The sequence below is a fragment of the Sarcophilus harrisii genome, chromosome 3 (genome assembly GCF_902635505.1).
Source record: "Sarcophilus harrisii chromosome 3, mSarHar1.11, whole genome shotgun sequence".
NCBI classification, from domain to species: Eukaryota; Metazoa; Chordata; class Mammalia; order Dasyuromorphia; family Dasyuridae; genus Sarcophilus; species Sarcophilus harrisii.
The window spans coordinates 142,027,473-142,051,811 of record NC_045428.1 but is presented as its reverse complement, the minus strand read 5'-3'; the positions used below and the strand labels follow the sequence as shown (position 1 = coordinate 142,051,811).

The 24,339-nt window shown below is 33.6% G+C and overlaps 1 protein-coding gene and 1 long non-coding RNA gene across 3 annotated transcripts in view; one reads left to right on the top strand and one right to left on the bottom strand.

Moving 5' to 3' along the window:
* The window catches only part of GPC6 (glypican 6), a 1,223,594-nt gene that overhangs the window by 478,326 nt on the left and 720,929 nt on the right, over nucleotides 1-24,339 (bottom strand). The window lies entirely within an intron of this gene.
* On the top strand, nucleotides 10,476-19,203 carry LOC116422971. The gene is made up of 2 exons (XR_004233461.1): nucleotides 10,476-10,965; nucleotides 19,125-19,203. It is a non-coding gene; the product is annotated as an uncharacterized LOC116422971 (long non-coding RNA).

The window sequence follows — 24,339 nt, the reverse complement described above, 5'->3', positions numbered from 1 at the left end:
TTATATATTAAATTTCAACTTGCCTTCAACACAGCCTTCACCATATGGCCTTAATCAAATCTTTTTTTTTTTTTTCTCCCTCTTTATTTCTCCCATCATGTCACAGAATGTTATCTTCTTCCTGCCTTTAGTAAACATTTGTTGGTTTGGATTAAAAAAAGATTGTCTCCTGTTTCCCACTGTTGACTGTACTTTAATTCTAATTGCTGAGTGAATGTTATTGTTTTTCATCTAATAGTAAGTGTTTCTCTGGGGTTCTAGGTCAATGGCCCATAGTTTATCTTAGTGACTTCATGACTGGGTAGTATAGGCTTATGTTTCCTGAACAACTAAGCAATATGTTATCCACACAAATAAGTTTAAATCCCATTGTAGGATTGTTGTAAACTGCATGGGTAATATCTCTAACTTTCTCTTTGTCTCTATCTCTTTCTCTCTCTGCTCTCTCTCTCTTTCTCTCTCTCTCTCTCTCTTTCTCTCTGTCTCTCTTTGTCTCTATCTGTCTGTCTGTCTGTCTGTCTCTCTCTCTCTTTTCTCTCTCTCTGTCTCTGTCTGTTTGTCTCTCTCTCATTTCTCTCTCTGTCTCTCTGTCTCTCTCTGTGTCTGTCTCTCTCTCTGTCTCTGTCGTCTGTCTGTCTGTCTCTCTTATTTCTCTCTCTGTCTGTCTCTCTGTCTCTGTCTCATTTCTCTCTCTGTTTCTCTCTCTCTGTCTCTGTCTGTCTTTGTCTCTGCCTGTCTGTCTCTGTCTCTCTCTCTCTCTCTGTCTCTCATTTCTCTCTCTCTCTGTCTCTCATTTCTCTCTCTCTCTCTCTCTCTCTCTCTCTCTCTCTCTCTCTCTCTCTCTCTCTCTCTCTCTCTGTCTCTTTCTCTCTCCTAACTCTCCCTTTCTCTCTTCTCCGCTCTCCCTTCTCCCCTTTTCCTCTTCCCACCTCACCAAATGTTTCTTTTTTGCTCTGGCTCCTTGATCACTGGCATTGACAAAGTTTTTTGGAAGGGAAAACAACTCAGAGACATTTTTCTCGGTCTCAGTCTGTTCCCAACCCACTTTTTCTGCCTTATTAAATGTTAATCTTCTTCATTCATTCAATAAGCTAGCCAAATTTCCCTTCTTGTCGTACTGGCTATGTGATCCTAAATAAATCACTTAATTTCTTTTTATTTTAGTTGTCTAGAATCCAATACTGAAATTTGGTTTCATAAAATATTGAAAATTGTCAAGATCACTAGACTATATACCAGGTACATTGAATGCCTGCAATCCCAGATATTGGCGAAGTGGAGGACAGTGAATCTCTTGAGTTTAGGAGATCTGAGCTAGAGTAAGTGATGTTGAGTCAATGTCTGTATTAAGTTAGGCATTATTATGGTAAGACCATGGAAGTGAGGAAGCTACCAGGATGCCTTAAGAGAGACAAACCAGCCAAATTTGAAACAAAACAAAACCAGGAATAGTATCTGGCCTGTGAATAACCCTTGTACATCCAAATTGAGTGGGATGGGGATATCCAGGTTTAAAAAGAAAAGAAGAAGAAGGAAAAAAGATAGTGCTAACACATAAATGGTACCTGTTAGATATATACAAATCAATATAAGGATAAAAATTTTAATAATCATGCAAATTTACTCACTGTCAATAGAGATTAGATAATTGGAAATACTGAAGGGAAAACAAACAAACAAAAAACATCCATGTTTCTTGCAGATTCCAGCATTAACCATATAGTAATTAAAGAAAAATGGAAGAATACTTTCATTTAACTTCAGTAGATTGGTAAGTACTTACTGAATATGTTGAAAAAATATTACAAACATTCCAAGTTTAAAAAAAAATGGTATTTATAGTAATATTTCTAACAATTATTTCTCATTATGAAATTATTCAGTAAAGTAACATGGGCCATTAATTATATCATAGGAGTTAAAGCTGGGAGGCAACTTAGAAATGATGTAGTTGAACCATGTCTTTTTACAGGTAAGTAAACTGAGGGCCAGAGAAGTTAGGTGATTTGTCTAATATAACAGCTAATGAATAACAGGATAGGGTTCCAATTCAGTTCCTTACACTTCAAACTTAATGTTCTTTTTTTTTTTTAAAAAAGTACTTTTAAATTTAGCAGCTCACCCTGAAGATATCCATATGTAAAAAAAATAGATAAAAAAGGTTATATGTGAAAGTATAAGCTTCTGTTACAAATGATTCTTTTGTTTTGGTGTATAATAAATCCAACATGTTATTTTGAAAATACCCTCCTTATTTGTTTTTTTTTCTGAACATATTTATATTCTCTTTTATGCATTAAAAATAATTCTCTTTTATTTTTTCATCTTTTGAAGGGAGGTATGGGTCAACACTATCACTAATTGTTTTCTCTCATCCCATCATAATTTTTAAAAAGAGTAAACACAATCTTTGTAACAAATAGGTATATTCAAGATGAATAATTCTGCACATTTGTGATGTCCCAAAGTATAGGTCTCTGTCTGTATCTTAAAAATGTCACTGTTCTGTCAGATACTGGGTAGCTTTTTGTATCTAGTTGACATAGTAGATAGAGGGCCAGACGTCATGATGCCCTGAATTCAAATCCAGTCTCAGACACTCAGTATCTGTATGATGATGGGCAAATCACTTGACACTATCTTCAATTTCCTTATTTGTCAAATGAGCTGGAGAAGAAAATGACAAATCATTCCAGTTTCTTTGCTAAGAAAATCCCCAAAAAGGGTGACAAAGAACCAGATATGACTGAAAAAAAAAAGACTGAACAACAATAGCAAAGCCTGGATAATAATAAATTTCTTGGGATGGTCAAAGCCAGTGTTCATTCCACTACATTATCCCATAAATCAAAAGATATTGAAATTTTAGTGATCAAACACTACAGATACATATTTCAAGGACATTGCAGATTACATTAATACAGCAAATATCACAATAAGGCAAGTCATATGACTATTTGAGTTTCCCAGTGTGTATAAGAATTATGCTTACATTATCCTATAGTTTATTGTGTGCAATAATATTATGTCTAAAATATATACATACTCTAATTAAAATACTTTATTGCCAAAAACAATGTTATTCATTATCTGAGCTTTCAGCTTGTCATAGATCTTTTAGCTGATAGAAGGTCTTGTCTTGATGTTGATGGCTCCTAACTGTTCAAGGTGGAGATTGCTAAAAATTGAGTTGGCTGCGGCAATTGAACAATGAACTTTGTCTAATCAATTGGCTCTTTCTTTCATTTGAATTGTTAGAGGTCATTGAGGGGCTATTAATTGGCCTAAGTTCAATATTGTTTTGTCTCTGAAAATAATAACAAAAAAAGTTTGAATCAAAGAGTGACCAAAATGTCACACAGAGACAAGATGTGAGCACATGCTTTTGAGAAAATGGTGCTGATAGACTTGCTGGAAGCATATTTGCCACAAACTTTCAATTTGTAAAAAAATGCAATATATGAGAAGTACAATAAAGCAAAGAACAAAATGCGTGTTTGGTCACTAAACACAACAATAGGAAAGATCGTTTAATTGTTATTAAAGACAAACATTAATTCACATTATTTTTATTATTCCCAATGGCAAAATGGCCAGGTTGCAATCTATATAAAATACTAATAAGTAAAAAAAAACAGTTTACTTGATGGGCAGAAAATGGCGAAAGGTTGTCACAAAGGTGAACACATGAATTTTATTATTATTCTTGGACAAATGATGAAAACAAACAAAAACAAGCCCTAAGGATATATATCTTTTGTATTATAAGACTTTGCAGAGCTTACATTTTAATGTGCACATACATGAAGTAAATAGAAAGCAACTTGAAGAGAAAGAGTGCTAATAAATCAGTGGAGACATGGGAGGTAAATCAGAAAAGGCTTCATGTATGGGGGACCCCAGTTATGATTCTATAAGATGGAAAGAAAAAGAGCATGAATTTCATATTTGCATGACCACTTGGGCAAAATTGCAGAAATAGGATCTAGAAGGTTATAAATGGGGAACAGCTAGGAGGTAATCTGTGAAGGTGAGTACCATGAAATAAAACTCAAAAGGTAGATGGAAGCCAGAAAGTGGAACATTTTAAAATACCAGACAGAAGATATTGTCATGTATCTTAGTAGTAATAGGGAGCCATTGAAATTTTTTTTAAATGAGAAGACAGAGTAGAACTTGAGGTTATAGCTTTCTAATACAGCATAAGTGCCACAAGAATTTATAAAGAGAAAAATAAATAAATAACTCTGGCTTCAGAACTGAAACAAGTCACAAGTCAAGGCATTTTGAATCATTAAGGTTAAGTTAGCCATCTAAACACTTTAGCATCTTTTTACTTATATTTGGTGACCATGTTATGGAATTAAGAAGCTCAAATGGAAATTTCCTCTATGTATTAAGAAATACACACAAAAAAAGAAAGGTAGAAGAAAAATCACTGGTTTTTCTCTTATTGTGAAAACATTGTTTAGACATTTAGATAGGAAGTATTTTTGAATTCTGCTTCATTGCCAACTTTCTTACTAATGTTCACACTAGAGAGTTAATTTAGCTACACTGGGTTCATATTCACATTCTTATTTTTTGTTAAATAGGAAACAATATACAGAGACTATATAACGAGACCATATTAACCATGCTCAAAAACCCCAACAATTTGCCTTTTTTTCTCCTGAGATTTAAGTCTATAAACTCAGCATTGCAAATATTAAATCCCTCTCTGGTTCTCTGAGGCATTGAAGTTGCTGAGAGTTTCATGCTAAGATCACATCTGTGGGGCACAGAGCAAGGCAAGAAATGATTTTAATGTAGCTTTTGCAATTAGCACCTAATTAATGAGGTGTAAAGCATTAGTGACCTGAGGTGCAGTGATATTACACAGTATCATATTATTGCATGTCTCATTACTCATTTAATTTTACGTTTTCAATAGCAGCAGCAGGCATTGTTATGGTTGCCTCACAAAAATGATAAAAACATCTTACAAAGGAAAAGAATGCTTACAATTTTAAACTCTTGGAAAAACACAACTATTATTAAACATAACTATGTTATAGATGAAGTAGTTAAGTTTAAAAATGGCATTAAGACACCCTTCTCTTTAAGGGATGAATATCCAATATTGCCTGTAATGCTGTTTTTGTTGTACACATTTTTTTTTAGTCATGCCTGACTCTTTGTAATCCAATTGGGGTTTTCTTGGCAAAGATACTGGAGTGTTTGCCATTTCCTACTTTAGATAATTTTCTAGGTGAGGAAACTGAGATAGACAGGGTTAATATGACTTGTCCAGGGTCACACAGCTAGTAAGTGTGTGAAGGAAATCCTTTTTATCAGCATAGATCTGCAACTGTTCTAAATAGAATTATCTTGGGCACTAAAAAATCATGTGACTTGTCCAGGCTGACACAGCAGGAGTTATGTCAGGGGCAAAACTTTATCCTAGGTCTTCTTGAATACTTCCTGCACTAAACTGATTCTCCTATTTGAATTGATGGGGATGAAAATCTGTTTCCATTTAGAATGTCTGTTGTCCACTAATTGCTTTGGCTTAAGGTATTCTTCAGCTATGAAAAATCCTTAGTATATTCCAACATATCATGACTCATGACTTATTCTGACATCATTTTAGGAGATCAGCTTGTAATACAATCTGCTATGGTGGGAGGAGATTGGAATAGTAGACCTCTTTATGAAGTTAAAATTCATAAAGGAAATCTTAGAAAACAGCTTTTTAGTCATCTTTCCTACAAAAAACAATTCTTTTACACTTTTCCTTCCAAAAAATCAAATTTATAAAGTCATAAGCATGATTCATGTTTTACAGTGATAAAAGCAAATATATTCCTCCTTTAATAGTCTCCTACTATACTCATGTTGAGTGTTTGCCCATTAGCAATATGATAGAACAAGATAGTCATGAATACCCTAAACCAGGGATCCTTAAACTTTTTAAATAAGGGGCCAGTTCACTGTCCCCTTGTTGAAAAGCCGGACTATAGTAAAAACAAAAACTTTGTTTTGTGGGCCTTTAAATAAAGAAACTTCATAGCCTTGGGTGAGGGGGATAAACATCCTCAGCTGCTGCATCTGGCCCACGGGCCGTACTTTGAGTACCCCTGAAAAACTGTCAGATTTTATTTTAATAACTATCAATTCCTGATTCCTTAAAATACAGATGTTAACACACATGTATGTGCCTGCATGCACATACACACACATATACACACTAAGTAGAATAAAAAAACTTTTGCAAAAATGAACCTGCAAAAATACTTGTGCATTATTGAATGATTTGATAAATTCATTTTATGTATTCTATAGCCAGTATAAGAAAGCTAATAGAGGGTTCTAACTGAAAAAAAAAAGATCTGAAAAGCATTTTATGTGGTTGCTTTTAATTGAATTATATATGAATTTCTTTTAAGTCTTTTGATGTCATGTGGGTTGTAACTAATCATATGTCCCTTTAGACAAAGTTTTCTTATAAATAAGATGGTGCTTTCAGAAGATTTTCTACACTGAATGAATTTATTCAGTTAAATTAAAAATCTCATAGTATGTAAGAAAATTTATTCCTAAATAATGAAAAAAATATTTTAATTACTCTATTAAGCAGTGGCTTATATAGAAGCACAATCACTAAACAAAAACTTTGTTTGTCAGTTTTAATCATTAAAGTAAACCAGTTACAAAATCTGGGCACCCTCTTTCCTGTCAAAAATAAATTGGGTTAAAGTTTTAGATTTCTTTTGTTTGTTTGTTTTTAATATGGCATTAAAGGAACTAAGAAGAAGTTTGGCATAGTACATAGTCTCTGCCCCGAAGACAACACAAGAATGGCGAGATAAAGTGAGAAAAGAACACTGAAAATCAAGGTGATTGTTCAGAGGGAAGAAGAGAGGAAGACCAGAGAGTCCAGCTTTTACTGAAGAGAAACAATCAATAATGATGACTTATAATATTGCTGAGTGAATATGGAGCTGACTCCTGCTTAGATTGTACTTGTGTTGTCTAGTCAGTGAGATAACTTGATCGAGATGTGACACACTATGCTAGATGAGAGAGAAGAGTAATAAGTAATTTAGCAAGTAAATATTAAATGCCTATTGTGTCCGAGGTACAGCTCTAGGTATTAAGGATGCAAGAATGGAGAAGACAACATATAACTTAATTATAAAGTGAATAATTTCAAATTTATATGTTATTACTATTGTTCAGTTGTTTTTGGCCATGTCCAGCTCTCTGTGACATTTGGGGTTTTCTTGGCAAAAATATTAGGGTAATTAAGCATTTCCTTCTCAACTAATTTTATAGATGAAGAAACTGAGGCAAACCTTGTTAAGTGACTTGTTCACACAACTACTAAATATCTGAGGCCAGATTTGAATTCACTAAAATGAGTCTTCCTCACTGCAAGCTTGAAACTCTATTCACTGTCCAACCTAGTTATCCACAGATACACACAAAAATAGTTAAATACATAACAGTTTGGGAGGGCACTAGTTGTTGGAAAATCCAGAAAAACTTCATATGAAGGGTGGTGTTTGAGCTATATCTTAGGGGAAGAGGACTCTGACGTAGACAAGGATGATAAATACATTCCAGGCATGGGGGACAACTAATGTACAGGCACAGAGAATAAATAAATAAAAGATGTTGTATCTACCCATGTTGATACTGACAAATAAGGTAGCCAGAGAAAAATTATTGCTGCTATACTTCAGGGCTATCAGGGGCCCTAAATAGGTACCAAAATGTCAGTTTAAAATTGCTTCATAGAAGATGCTTCTATAATGATTCTATTTTTATTGTTACCCCTGGAAAAGCATTTTCATAGTTGATGTTGCAGTATCCCATCTGTCCTCTAGATCTTCCACAGTATAATTTCTGTGATACAAAAACAAGGATTTCTTTGTAAATTTGTGTGTGTGTATTTTGTAGTCATGGCAGATACTGGAGAAAAATTCTACTTAAATTCTTTCTTAATTGACATTTCACTTGGAGGTTTCACAAAGTTTCTCTCTCTCTCTCTCTCTCTCTCTCTCTCTCTCTCTCTCTCTCTCTCTCTATATATATATATATATATATATATATATATGTTTCTTTGTGAAGAAATGTATTTATGGAAGTAAAGGCCAAAGAATTTAAGAATACCTAAAGGCTCATCACTTAATCACTTTTATTTTCTCTATACTTCCCATTCTCTCAACTCAGTTTCTCTCTGTCACTTATAATATTCTTTTCTATGGAGGAAGTGATGATATTTTTTGCAATGTATGTTTGCCTAAACATTATAATTTAAAATCATAAAGTATTAAGAAGAGAAAGCATGCAATGTGGAAATATGTTTTACATGACTGCACATATACAACCTATATCAAATTGCTTACCATTTTAAGGAAGGGGAGAGTGAGAGAATGAGAGAAAATTTGGAACTCAAAAATTTTTGTTTTATCATGTTAATGACAGATTAGGAAATATATTTTAAATGATTGTGCATATATAACCTATATTGGAATGCTTTCTGTCTTGGGGAGAGGTGATTGATCCCAGGGAGGGAGGGAAAGGAAATTTGTAGCTCAGGCTCTTATAGAGGTGAATGTTGAAGGCTATTTTTACATATAATTGGAAAAATAAAATACCCTTGAGAAAAAAATAGAAAGAGAAAAAAGCATGTTAGAAATGGAGTAGTCCAGGGCTATGCTGGTAAATATTTAATAAATGGCTCTCTGAAAACACATGACACACTTTTAAATTTAATATGCATTATTAACATTTTCTCCATCACTTTCTTAAAGCTAGATAACCCATTAAATATAAATCAAGCTCTGACTTGAAATTCCTTGATTTCCAAGGTATAAATGCTCACACTGCAAATTCAATAATAAGCTCTCAAAAGTCAGATCTACCACATTCCTGGACTCATCTAACCCACATTATTTGACAAATGAGGAAATTAAATACAGGAAAAGGGAAATGGCGTGTCCAGGGCCACACAGATCCCTGGCAGATCCAGGACTAAGACCCATGTATTTAAAAAACAAACAAAAATAACCAACAACAAAAAAACCCAACCAACCAACCAACCAACATTTTTTCTCCTACTCTCAGTCTTCAAAGTTCTTGTTAGTCAAAGAGGCAGACAGAGTAAATTATTTAAGATTAAGATGGACCACACATAGTAATTCAACCAATAATCTATTCCACTATACAAGTGGAACTAGTGAGAATGATGTTTGAGGAACTGTTTTCTTTGGAATTCTAGACAGGGCAGAATTGGTATAAAAATGAACGCACGATTTCTTTTAATAATGGCTTGTACTTTGGATCAAAGTACAAAGGTCAAAAGGCAATGTGTGTGTGTGTGGGGGAGGGTGCTGTTGGGATGAGCTCAGGGTTACTGTGTAGGTAATGACTGGTCACACTGGAGTGCTTTAACCCCCATGATTGTGGGTTTGTTTTTTTTCCCATTCCTACTTATCATTGTACTATTTTCGAATTTGGGTTTAGAGGAGATGCTCATTAATTAAACATGCAAATAAAAATGTTCTCTTTTCATTAGCAGCTTGTACTTCTCTTTTTATATTCATGATACAGAATAATGATTCTCTGATACTGATTTTTTTTTTTTTGGTGGGTAAGAGGTATTTTTCTGAAACTAAACTAATGTTTTAACCTTCTTTCCTCAGGGGTTTTTGGGTTGATTTGAGAATAACCTGACCCTAAATGAAAATGGAAACAATTAAGGTGTTCTCCCCTGTTTTTTTTTTTTTTCTAATAGCAGAACATCATGGCTATATTGCACCAAAAGGCACTTTACTAGCTTTTCAAGACAATAGGATTTTCACTGCATTGCTTTCAGTTATACCTTTGCTCCCTGGGTATTTCTGGCAGGATGATCAGAAATAAACTTGATGGCATTCAAAGAAGCTCAGTTAACTCTGTTTATCATAGACACCACCAGCTGCTATTTTAAAAGAAAATTACAGCTCAGTCCCATTATCCTTTTAAAATAGGATTTACAGTACACAAAAGTTATCACCTCGCTCCTTTTATCACTGTTTCTAGATTAGTCCTTATAGTAGTTAAGGTCTCATAAAAGGCCTTTGGTGCTCTGATACCCTGAACAATTTGGAGTATTCTGTTGTGTCAGCTCACTGCCACTGGAATCCAATATTTTAGCATTATTACACTTCCCTTTGCCATCGATGATAATAGGATGATTTTACGGTCTTTTTTGACACAGAAAATAACATATGATACCACTGTGTGCTGATCTCATTTTCTTGGATTGCTAGTCTAGACTTGTTTGTTGAGGATGTTCTGATACTAAATTGTTAAAGGCGCGACTTTAAGTCACAAGATTAACTTCAATTCAGGATTCACAACCAAACTCAGGAAATTCTTTAGAATGTTCTGATACTTCTATAATGGATTGTCTTTCTTTGTGACCTCCAAAAGAATCCCTCGGCCTCCTTTTACTTCCAAGTAGTTGAAGATCAGTTCCACCACCATTGTTCTTTTGGCAATAATTATTTGAAAAAAGGTACTAGGGAGGATTACACAGCCACAGCAAAGTGAGCCATCAGGAAGGGCAAAAAAATTGACAATGTGCCATCTGAAATGATCAAGTTGTCAAGGATGACAATGATATAAAATCCCCTGTTACTGAGGATGAACCAGAATAGTACCAAAGGGCTAAATATGAGCCAGATTTGATTTGTCAACGGGTTGCTTTTATTTTGACAACATCTCAGTGAAATTGTCACATCTGTCGAAATTGTTGGAAAATTAGATGTAGCAAAGAACTCCAAACAATCTTATTTTTCTATTATGGGTTTGTTGGGATTTTCCTACAATGAATCATCATCAAAGAGCAACAATGAAGTGTCATAACAATCAGAAAGATACCATCTGTTGAAGAAAGGTGAGATAAAGAAGACTATCTATAGTTCTAGAAGGGTATGTATCTATCAATACATACTTTAAAAATAAAATTGGCTAAACATTTAAAAATGCCTTAAATCACCCCAGAATTATTATTAACAAAATAGAAATTTTTAATTAAGTATTTTGTATTGATATTATCTGCTAGAAGTATAGATTTGCTTATTTAAGCTTCCAGTTTCAGGACTAGCTGGCATTTGAAAATGTTGAAGACACATACATCACTTGTGGCCTTCCCACCTGGTGTTTAAAAAAGTTTCCGAAAGGGGACTAACTATTGTGAACTTTCATTTCATTTAATGGTCATGAATAAAGAAAGCAACAAATAAAGGCAATTTCTGATAAGTAGTTGGAATTTATATATTTGGGATTCTTTGTGAAGTCTGACACATCCATACTCATTCTTTCTATAACAATAGTGTATTTCTGTGTACATTTCATAATTTTGTATGCTTCAGAATGTTGACATCTTTGAAAATTGAGGACTGTGAATAATTCTTGAAAATAGTCTAACCACAGGTGACCAGAAGTCAGAGTCAGAAGTCCAGAAAAACCATTAAATGGAGATTTTTGTTAAAGGTGCCATTTACTAAAATACTTTTAGAAAATTGATGATTCAAAGTATTATAATGGTCATAAAATTAGGGGAAATGTCTGCTAAAGGGGAAAATATTTGCCATGCTGCTGAATGTCTGAGGAGTAAAAGCATTAGGAATTCCCTATGAGGTACTATATACATTTTAATTAATGCTGACATAATTAATATGCACATTGATATAAAAAAGCAAGCAATAATAGGGCATTTGATTGTATTTATCTATCATCACTGATATGAAATATTTCAATGCATATATTTACCCTCTAAGTCAACTTCTATCATTTTATACTGCTTTAAAGTCTGAAAACACTACAAACATTACCTTAACTTACCCTCAAAAAAACTCTGGGATGAAGGTGCTATTATTATCCTCATTTTATAGAGGGAGAAAATGAGGAAAATAGAAGTTAAGTGACTTGCCAAGAATCACACAGCTAATAAATGTTTGCAGTTGAATTTGAACTGAGTTCTTCGTGACTTCAGGTCTATCACTCTAATCATTCACTTACTTGCCTCTTAAAACAAGGGACGTGATGTATGATTTAAAACATGGTATAGTTCCTTCTCTAACTTTGATTTCCAGTTGACAGGAAGAATGACTGTGTGATTGATTAATCTATTACACTTAATTTTTCTGATATGGAATCAAGCTTAAAGAGATATGATTTAACTCATATTACATACAAAAATCAAATAATGGAGAAAAAAGTTATAGTTGATTTCTCTCATAATACAATGCAAGATTAGGGAAAAGTAGTGCAGTACAGTAGAATTAGTATGATCTTTGGAATCAGAGGATTTGGGTTCAAACCCTGGTTCTGATCTCTAATACACAGGTCACTTTGAGAAAGTCACTTTAGTCTTATGCTTCAGTTTCTTCATCTGTATTTACCTAATATATATATATATATATATATATATATATATATATATATATATATATATATATATAAGATTTTGGACTAGATAAGGTTCCTTCCAAAGCTATGATGAGCAGTATTATTAATGATAATTCAAAGTTGAGAAAAAAAGGAAAGCATTAGGAAATCTGATTTCTCTTCTTTTACTAGTAAGCCAGAGCAATGGTTCTCAAAGTGTGGTCCAGAAAACCCTGGGGGTCTCTGAAACTCAGATTTAAATTTTTATTTGAGTTTTCATTTCTAATATGATAAATATTTATAAATATAAATCACATAAACCAAAACTCTTTGGATGGGTACTAAATAATTTTTTTGTAGTAATTAAAACAAAAATTTGAGAAAAAAAATACCTGGATTAATTTATGTAATTTGATCCTTTTTTATTCCCTTAAGAAGGGGGTCAAGTCAACAGATTTTTATTAAAGGACTGATGAAAAGTACATAGCAGAGAAATAGAAGAATAACCTATAAGGAAGCAAGATGGACAGTCATGACCATAATCTCTTCTATTATTATATATGCTTTCTTTAAATGGAAATTTATTGTTACATATTTTGAATCCTCACTGATGTTTTGCTGGGCATATGACAATGTTTTGTATAATGAAATAAAAAAAGAAAGAAACTAACAATTTTTTTAAAAAGAAAAAAGAAAAATATTAACTAAAATAAACAACAATAAAACAAACAAATAAAATTTAAAAATTTAAGAAATATAAAAAGTTACCAAAAAAAGGACCAATGAAGGGACTGTGTTAAATACTGAAGATACAAAATGTTAAGTGTGTTAAGGAGCTCCTGGTTTAATGGGGAGAGACAGCATGTAAACAACTATGTACTAATAAAATAGATATGATAAATTAGATATAATAAACATATGGAAGACAATAATTAAAGAAGATCAGGCTAGATGAGATTTTAGCAGAGGACTTCTTGGAAACCAGGACTCAGACATGAGGAAGGAAAGAATTCTAAACATGGAGGAACAACTCATGAAAATGCATAGAGGGATATTGATAAGGTTCATTTAACTGAAGTATATGCTACAAATAGAAGAATTGTGGGAAACAAGGAGGGAAAAATAGGCAGGAGCTAGATTATGGAAAGTTATGAAAGCTATCAATTCTAAGTGATTACTTTTAATTCTTTAGGGAGCTGAGAGATGGTAAAATGTTTTAGGAATGACAGGGATATGGTACTTAGGGAATATTCCTATGGCAGCCATATGTAGACTACATAAATATGGGCTTCAATACTCCCACTGATAGTATTGACAGCAGTCATGGAGGACTTCTCTAAAGAGTAAATAGTTTCCAAAGATAAATGATTAGGAATTGTTGCACCCAGTTACAAAAGGCTTCAACAAATGATGTTTTACAATAATACTTTTATTAAAACATTATAATTAATTGTTTTTGTGCAGCATGATAAAAATGGTAATATATTTAGAAGATTTGTACATGTTTAACATATTGGATTTCTTGCTATCTAGGGAAGAGGGGAGGGGGGGAATGAAGGAGAAAAAGATGGAACACAAGGTTTTGCAAGGGTGAATGTTGAAAACTATATTTGCATGCATTTTGAAAAATAAAAATCTGTTTTTTAAAGATTATACATAAACCACATAACAACATTGTGAAATGACACTGTAGCAAGGCCATCAGTCCAAACATTAAAGATCAACCCAATACACCTTGAAGATTATTGTTTTTGGTCAGTTTTTTCCTCTCAATTTCCTATAGCAAATTTGCTTTCTTCAATGACTGAACAGTATTCCTGGAAGGCTCACTCACATATAATGCTATCTCAAATATTCTCTTGTATGCCTTATAGACTTATAGAACTCACAGTTCTAATGATCTGTAGTTATATGTTTTTATAAGTCTCACTACCTATTCTGTGCTCTACATTTCTTCCCAGTATTTCCCTTTTTCTCATTGTTAGTGTTGCCTCAGGTACTCTGCTCTTTGACCATATTCTCTATCAATTAGATAACTGCCAAACATTTGGCTTTACTCAGTCCTGTCCTTCCCCTTGCCCAGGAATATTCTATAGACAGATCATCCTAAGGAATATTAGTTGAACTATATTTAAAATTAGGCTTTCTTATCTTTTTGTTGTTGTTGTTTCCCTACCTAGATACCTGATCTAGAGCTCTCTTTTTAATGTATAACATGGTTCACATAGTATTAAGGCTTTTTTTCTTTTTTTTTATTATAGCTTTTTATTTACAAGATATATGCATGGGTAATTTTTCAGCACTGACAATTGCAAAACCTTTTGTTCCAATTTTTCCCCTCCTTCCCCCCACGCCCCGTTCCCCAGATGGAAGGTAGACCAATACATGTTAAATATATTAAAGTATATGTTAAATATAATATATGTATAGTATTAAGTTTTTTCCCCTCCCCTCAATGTTGTTTCCTCCATAGATGAATTTTCAAAATACCAATGATGTGAAATAGAATATGCTTGTATTCCTATTTTCTCAAATCAGTCAAAATAATTTAAAGAAAGGACTGTGGCATTATATAAGAATTCATGAAAGTTTTGTAATATTTTTATAACATGGCCGCATCTTGATTAGATTTATAAAGTTAATTACTTAGGGGAAATCATCATTAGGAAGACTACTGAATAATGCTATTGGAAAATTATCTTGATCTGCCATATAAAATCATAATTTGTTTTAGAGTCTGCACATGCTTTTAATCTACCACCCAAATTACTTGATACCCTCCTAGTAGTTAAAGATGTGGACATTTTTATTTTAAAGTTAGAAATTCTTTGTGTTTCATTAGCTGTTTTGTATCTTGCTGTGCCTTTGTTATATTTCAGTAAATTTAGCCCAATGGGATTAATTATATTCTCTTATTTTAGATTTGGTAATTTTCTTTTGATAATTAAACATAAATGCTGTGTCATAAATCATGACTGATGAATTAAAATAACAGAATTGATAAAATAATCATTTTCAAAGGTAATCTTTATAGATAAGTTAGATCAACCAGTTGCAAAACTGAAAAATCTCATTAATTCATCTGTCTGTTTTTTAAACATAATAAAATTATTTTGTTGTTGACACAAATTGGAAGGTCACTGAATTAAACTAAATAAAAGTGAATTTAATCAAATCACATAGAAAGGGAAAAAAATCTAATTGTGAGCCATGTCAGTCTATAAAGTCACAGCTGTAGTTCACTGATATCTTTAATATATGATAGATAGAAAGCAATATGCATGAGAAATCACAGTGGAATTGGCCTTAAGTAAAGCAATGAAATTAGCTAAATTTGATGCTTCTAACTTCCCTTCTATGATTATTCCTTTTCTTGATAGTACTTTTTCTATGCCCAAATACCCGATGTTTACGAGATTTTTTCCTATTCTCCCGTCAACTCCTAGTCTCAGAAAATGTACTCACTAGCTTAATTCTAATGAGATCCTTAAGATAAACCTCAAAAATTTAATGTATCTCAAGGTTACTGTCACTTGAACAAAAAATCAAGCCTTCAGTAAAAAAGATGAATTTCTAAATGGGGAATTTTAGGTATTAGGAAACTGGTAGGAGAAGTATTTGTGGGGATAGAGAATTCTGCTGAATTTTGGAAAGGTCCATAAAGATGATTTTTTGTTCAGGGTATTGTAGATTGTAGATTTAGCACTGGAAGGGATAGTACTCTCATTTACTGATTAGGAAATTTTCTTTCAATGATTCATCCAATATTATACAATTAAGGGAGCAACAAAGTCTAGAATTAGAAAGAATCCAGCCAGAGATTTCAACCAGTGTCTTCTGATTCCAAATCCACCCTGAATTCTTTCTCTGAAGTATAATGCTTACTGTGTGTGTGTATGTATAATTATTGTTGTTGCTGTTTGTTCTCAAAGAGGACCATGACATCAGGGATGTGACAGACATACAGAGAAACAGAGAGAGATAGAGATAGAGCCAGAGAAACAGAGATAGAGACAGAGACACATACACATATACAGAGAGACAGAGACAGACAAAGGAGGGAGGGAGGGAAGGAGGGAGAGAGAGAGAGAGAGAGAGAGAGAGCCAGAGAGAGAGAGAGAGAGAGAGCCAGAGACAGAGCCAGAGCCAGAGCCAGAGCCAGAGCCAGAGACAGACACACACACACAGAGTGTGAGTTCTAGATCTGGAGTCAGAACAGAGATGAGTTTAAATCTAGCCTCAGATATTTAGTAGCTTTGTGTCCATTGTCTATCTCAGTTTTTTCATCTATAAAACATGGATAACAAGAAACATTTTAAAGCAGTTTGCAAGTGTACTAGTGCTATATACATGCTAGGTATTATTATTGTTGTTGTTATTATGATTAAATTAACATAAAATGAGAAATTCATTGTACTTTGGGCCAATATAACCCCCTTCTAATGAACCAATATTCTTTAGAAATATTATCTTAATTATATCATCATCCCTGTGGTATTGTAAGGTCTGAGTATATTACTCTCATTCATTTGCTACTGTATAGGAATTTTTAAAAGAAGTTGCAGATTTAATGAGTTCATTATAGCACCAAAGAACAATAGTTCATATTTCCAACAATGATAGCCTGAAAATGCCAAAATACCATAGCTCTGCCACTTGATTTTTTAAAACAGAACATATACACTTATTGAAATTTCCTATTTGATGCAGGGGAATCAGGTTTACAGAAGCCAGGGACTAACTAGTAATATTGTATTACATTGGCATGGAATTTTATGTTTTTCAAAATATGCTGACACTTTTACTTTATCTCACAAACAGTGATATGAGGCAACTAGAAAAGATGTTATCCTTTTAATTTAATGCAGGAAAAGTCAGGGAAAAAAATGATCACATGACATGTCCAGGACCACCCAGTTGAGGGCAAAATTCAGGATTTAAAATTCAGTCTCTTTTTCTCTTTTCACAATAGAAACTCACTCATGCAGGAATCTTAATGGAACCATGAGGAAATTTCATTCCTTCCTTGGATATTGTCAAAGGTTACAATGGCTATTCTGTTAGCCTTGAGCATAAACAACAAAATTAATAGAAATGTAAACTCAAAGATCTAGAGCTAAAAGGCTCCTCAGAGACCCTCCAGTCCAACTATCTCTCTTTATAAATTAGGAAATCCAATCCCTGAAGGTTAAGTGATTTGTCCTAAGTCATAGAAGGAATAAGTACCTGGAATGGGACTTGAAACCAGGTGTTTTGATTACAGAGACACTGCTTTTCCCACTATCTATTCTTCAAATAATGGGCTCTAAGAAGAAGAAAATGATTTACAACTGTTGAAGATTTATCTGACTAATCTCTGAACTGGCTGCTTGTACCATGCCCTTTTCCTTTTTTGACTCATCGATATATGCAATGTGAATGGGAGCGTAGAGAGGAGCTGTCATGGTTCATGAGATATGTCAAGTCAATGGCAGCTGTGCCATGAATATAACTTGACCTGTGAGTGAACCTCTGATCATCAATGTGCACTTTGGACCATTTCTCTCACTTTAGCAATCCTAAGACTGTTTACAACATTTCTGTTCCAAACAATTCAAGAGTTGGTCTGGTAAAGTGGTTGCCCTCAAGGGAAGTCCCTATTGACCTACTTGAGCTATTCAAGAAAGCAAGATGATTCCAGAATTCTGGTTGAACAACCCAAGATCTATCTTTCTTACTCTAAAAGATATTGATTTTTAATTTCAAGACAACATTCGATACATGAATTTGGTGACCTTGTACTTTAGCTCTTTTCCTGTAGAAATATGGTGGAACAAATTCTTCTTTTCTGTATCATGATAATAGAATTCTTGATCCTAATAGTCAAAGATGCAAAAAGGTATATAAGGGTATTTAAGGTAATATCTATATTTTAAGAAGGGAATTAGCCTAATGTAATGATCAAATAACCATATACTAGTTCAAAACTTAAAGAAAGAACACTTAACAACATGAAAAAGAGTTTTAAAGTAATGTCTCAGGACACATATCTTTTTTTGGAGTATGTCATCTTGAAATTTATTTCATTTCTACAATTTCTAAATGAAGAAAAATTTCAAAGACAGTTATAGCTGCTGATTTATTGTAGATGGCACTTGGAAAATAAAACAAGGTAATATAAATAATTGAGTATGTCAGTCCAGCTGCCTGAAACAAACATGCCCTTTTCGGCAACACTGTGGTTTTTCCTAAGTCCTCTAAAAAATAAGTTTTGGAGGTCTCAGGTCTCTTTAGGACATACACAATGTTTGACATGCACTAGCCAGATATTTCAAGGTTCTGTGATTTTATTAGTATGAGAAAGTTGACTGCAACGTTTCCAAACTTTAGTAGACACTTTAATGATTTTTCACAAGCCCCCCTCATTCCCAAATTCATCATGTGGTAGCATATGTTGAGGTAATTACCCTCTTTCAACTTAGGGAGGATGGTTCCTTGATGATAAATAGACAGTCTGTTGATAGATGGGCAAAACATCCAGATCTTGTGTTACACTGGCATAACTTTCAATAATCCTGGGTTACTTCTTTGTGATGATGAGGTTGTAGGGTCTCAGTGTAGGATGTGTATGGGAAGTAATTATAAGGCCTTAATCTTGATGATTTTAAATGGTCTCATAAGTAACAAGAATTAATTATGCTTATTTGTCTTATTTACAGGTGTTATGAAGATTGTATGAGCTTCACTTGTGAAGTAGTACATGTTGAAAAGCCAATGGAAGCATCTGGCATAAAAAGGCAGTGAGCTACCAAAAATGATGCATCATTGTAGGTAGAAAGTTAAAAGAAAAAAAATGAAAATATGAAGTGAGCATGAAACATGTCAATTTTGGTAGAACTTTTAAAACTGCATGAATAATAGCAGGAGAAATAGAACAAAAGGAGTTCAGCCAGTCCTCCTCCTTCATTCCTGCCCTTCCCCTGGAAGATATCAGTGTTAGAAGTCAGTCATAAATGGCAATTTGGAGGACAAGAAGAGAAGAATCAAAGATTTACATAACTGGAAGTAACCTCAGTGGCCATCTCGTACAACATATATTCATCAAAGTATTCCTTTTATAAATTTCCCAATAAGAGAACTTTACTTGAAGATTTCCAATGATGCTGAACCTACTACTTCCTGAAGCAACTCTTTCTACTTCTGGTCAGTGGCACTTTTCAGGAATTAGCAGAAATTTCATAAATTAATTTGCCTCTTAGCCATCTTCAATTATTCTTCCTCATTCTTACATTTGGGGCCAAGCATAAAAAGATTGATACATCTTTTACTGTAATTGCTATTTAAATATTTAACAATTTTTTCTCCAAAAATAATTTATTTCTCAGATCAAATGTTTCCAGTTGCCTCATTTCATCCTCAAAGGACAACATCCCAGTTGTCTTATTTACTTTTTAAATCATCACATCCAGACGTGAACACAATGCTCTAGATGAGTTTAACCAGCCTAGACTACACTAGGACTCTTACTTCCTAATTCATGGAAGATATGTCTCAGCTAATTTTAATATCTCATTAATATTCTTGGTCATCATATTATATAACTCAACTAATCTGATAGTATAGGATATGAAAAAGCTTATGTGGTTTTTAGATGAAAATGTTAGTGCCTTTCTTCTCAGATTAATTCAATTTTTATCATGTACGTATCTTGTTTGTATATAGTGTTATCATGTACTCCAACATTAGAAATTAAATTCTTTGAAGGCAGGGATTGTTTTGCCTTTCCCAGCATTTAGCACACTGACTGAAACATACTAGGTTATTAATAAATGGGTTTTTTTGGGGGGAAATTGTTGTTGATAATACTGTTGTTTTATTACTGTTTAGCCATACCTCCACTCTCTTGTATCTGTGAACTTGACTAATCAACTTTTTTGAACCCAATAAATTTTTTGGAAATAAGGAAGTAATTGTAGACCTCATCTAGAGGCAGTAAAGTAGCACAGTGGATAGAGTGTTAAGTCTGAAGTGAGGAAGACCAGAGTTCAGATCTGTCCTCAGATACTTACTAGTTGTATGACAATGAGTAAGAAATTTAATCCTGTTTGCCTCAGTTTTCTCATCTGCAAAATGAACTGGAGAAGGAAATGGCAAAGCACTCCAATATCTTTCCCAAGATTCACAAAAGTATCAGACATGACTGAACAAGAACAATAAAATTTTATATTCTTCGCTATTAAATTTTATCCTTTGAGATTTGGTCCAAAATTCTACCTGACTATGGTCTTTTTGAATTCCCTGTTATTCACTATATTAATTATTGTTTCCATTCACAAACGTAATAAGTATGTCATCTTTACTTTGATTATGAGCTGTATAGAGAGAGAATTTTAGTTGCTTTAGCAGTATACTGGTTTGTTGACATAGCATTGATATCTGCCAATTCTTTCAACACCTAAGGTTGTAATTCACCTGTTTCTGGCATCAAGCCATGTAAATCCTTGCTATGCCTCTATGAACCATTATTCTTCTTTCTTCCTAAATCTAAAGTGCATTCTACCTGGCCAAAAAAAATGGGGCCAAATAAAAGATAGTTTTGCCTTCTCTCCATTATTCTCTATCATCATTTCGTCCACATCAGCAATCCTATTGCTTCCTCATGCTCTTCCTTTTCCCCAGTATGACTAAAAAAAAAAAATCTCCTTTAAAAAAATTCTTAGCTTTTCTTACAGCCTTCTTAGAGCTATCTAAGCTTTAGCTATTTGAGGATTTCTTATAGAACTGTTCCATGCTTTTATTTTTATCCATTATTACCTGAACATACTCCTAATTTCTGCTATGTCTTTAAAAATACCAAGTTGATGAGCTCCCTGTTTATCCAATGAGAGCTTTCTCTGCAAGAGATTTTGTGGTGAAGACCCTGATTATTAATTCAATTGAGGTGAACCTAAGGCACATATTTGCAGTGACCCAAATCACAGAGAGTCGGGATTTGATTGCAAGCTTCAAATCAATGGGTAAATTAGATTTATTTTGGATGGTATTAGGAGGAAAAGAACCAGGACTACTGACAGAATTCTGGGATGATTCTATTTAGCAGAGGGGCTGACCCCCTTCCAGGTGCTTTTTATTTAGAGATAGAAAAAGGTTGCAGCTGATAGAACAGGCAGCCAAAGATATTCCTCAACAAATCATCTGGGTATAACATGCTATCAAGAAAACACTAGCTATAGATGTGGGGAACAAGGACACTGCAGCATATCTTGTCAAAAGAGAATTGTGAGTAACATTGGTGTTGGAAAGGAAAGTATCTTTGTGAACCACCCAAGATCATGTAACAATAATAATAAAATAGAGAATGGTACAGCAGGGACGATTTCCTAGGCTTAAAGGAAATGAAGGGAAGCCTTACTAAGATTTGTCCAAAAGAATAATTTTAGCAATAAGATGCATTTGTGTAATACTTTATGATCACAAAGCATTCTCTTTTACATTATTTCATCTAATCCTTACAACTGTCCTATAAGTAATACTTCTCAAACTGTTGATCATAGCTCGATTCAACATCATTTACCTGAATGTGGGAGTTGTGCAATTATGATTTATTATCCATAAATATTTGATTTGTATACCTATTTTATATATGAGTCTATCTGAAACCACATAAAAATTTCTTGGACAAAAAGGGGTCACAAATGAAAAAAAAAAGACAATGAAAGTATTTTTATTTTTATTTCACAGATAAAGAAGCAAAATGAATAGATCACTTTTTAGAAATTAGTTCGATATGAAAGAATATGCATAAAGGTGAGGAGATAAAGTGATTTGCCCAAGGATATATAGGGTGTGTCCCTCAAATTTTTTAAGTTAATAAAGTTTAAACTGGATGAGGACATTTAGGAAATCCTGTATAAATTTATCCCTTCGGCATTATAGGGTTAGAGATATGGCACCATGCAATTTGGAAAACCTATGTAAAATGTTTTGTCCCTCTTCATACCAGAGAAAAAGTCTGATTTTTCCTATTTCTTTTATGTGGTGTTTATAGAACCTTGTTGTAAAATGTGGGTAAAGTATCTGGTCACAAGCTCTGTGTCATCTGCTGGCCTTCGTCTGTCTTCTCCAGCTTCACAAAACTTTCCCTATATATTACATTTAATTTTTTTATGCTAATCTGTGATATATCAAAATCCCCGTGGGGTATGTTGCAATGTGGAAGGGATAATCATATTTAGCAAGTAACAGAACCACTGCTCAGATCCAGGTCTTCTGATTTTAAGATCAGAGGTCCTTCAATAGAGAGTATGTGCAAGATTAATTTTTTCTTTTTCCTGTCAAAGACCTTATACTGTATGTGTTACAACAACTCCATGCATACGTGGGCACTTTTACATGAGATAATCTGTTGAGGCAGATGATTATACTCCCTATCCATGCCCTCCTACTAGCTTTATTTATTTTATTTGTTTTTCCTGTTTTTCTTGTTTTACAAGGCAGGATTATATGAAAAAAGTTGTTTTCCAATCATTCTCAGATGGAGAGACTTTTCTTTGAATGTTCTATAGCAGAGGTGTCAAATACAAACACTACTACCACAGCCAATTAAAATATAATTGGAAAATAATTAATAAAATAAATAAAAATTCAATAGAATATTGACGTGATTTTCTTTTTGTCTCCTTGATTTCTTTCTTTCTTTCATTGAAACAATTGGGGTTAAGTACCCAAGGTCACACAGTTAGGATGTGTTAAGTGCCTGAGATCACATTTGAACTCAGGTCCTCCTGACTTCAGAGCTGGTGCTCTATCCATTGCACCACCTAGCTGCCCTGATATGTGATTTTTTTAAGTGAATATGCATAGGCAGGGAATCTGTTTGTGTCTGTAAAATTGCACACACACACACACACACACACTCACACATAAATATGCACCCCCCCTTCATGCTACCCATTTCTACATGTGTTTGTTATCACTGTTTTATACTCGTGTCTCAAACTCACTGTTTCATACTCGTGTCTCAAACTCACTGTTTCCATAGATTTATTGGCAGTTGAAGAAAATGTGTATAAAGTAGACTATAATTTTAAAAACTAGAAACTAATTTTCATTTCTCTATGAAGATTTGAAAGCAAGAGAATTTACTATTTTGGAAAGGAAGTCATATTTAGAACACTATATAATTAAAAATTATTGATTATCAGTAAAAACCATTGAAGATAAAATCTTGGTTTCTTTTCTTATTTGCCAATTATTTGAGTGTCTTTGGTCAAACTCTTAGCTCATTTCTTTAGATAGAGTACTGGTCCTGTGGTCAGAAAAAAAAATCATCTTCCTCAGTTCAAATCTGGCTTCAGATAATTATTAGTAGCTCTAACTGAAATCACTTAACCCTGTTTGCCTCAGTTTTCTCATCTGCAAAATGAGCTAGCAAAAGAAAAACACTTTAGCATCTTTGCCAGGAAAACCCCAAATGGAGTCAGGAATATTCTGACATTATTGGAAAATGACTAAACAAAAGACAAGATAAATGAGCTTTTGCCCCAGACAAGTCAAATTTGTGACAGGTCCTTTCAGCAGCCATAATCAGGTGAATTTAACACCCATTGGATAAGAATAATTAGTTCACAAAGGAAACAGCAATGTGGTTTTTTTGTCTTTCTTCTAGTTACTACCTAATATTTCCCTGGTTTGCCCCACACATCTCTCCTCTATGTAAATCTCCCTGGCACCAGTCTTGGAGAATCCTGGAAGTCTCTATCTTTTCCCCAACTGGATGATATTTCATAGGGTCTCTTGCTCCTTGGGATTTTATGTTCTGGCCCTTTTCTCTACCGCCTTTATTTAAAATGATGGTTTAAACATGACTTTATTATTGCTTTCTCCAGGAACATTTTTCAAAGCTTATTCTAAGATGTCAGAAACTAAATTCTA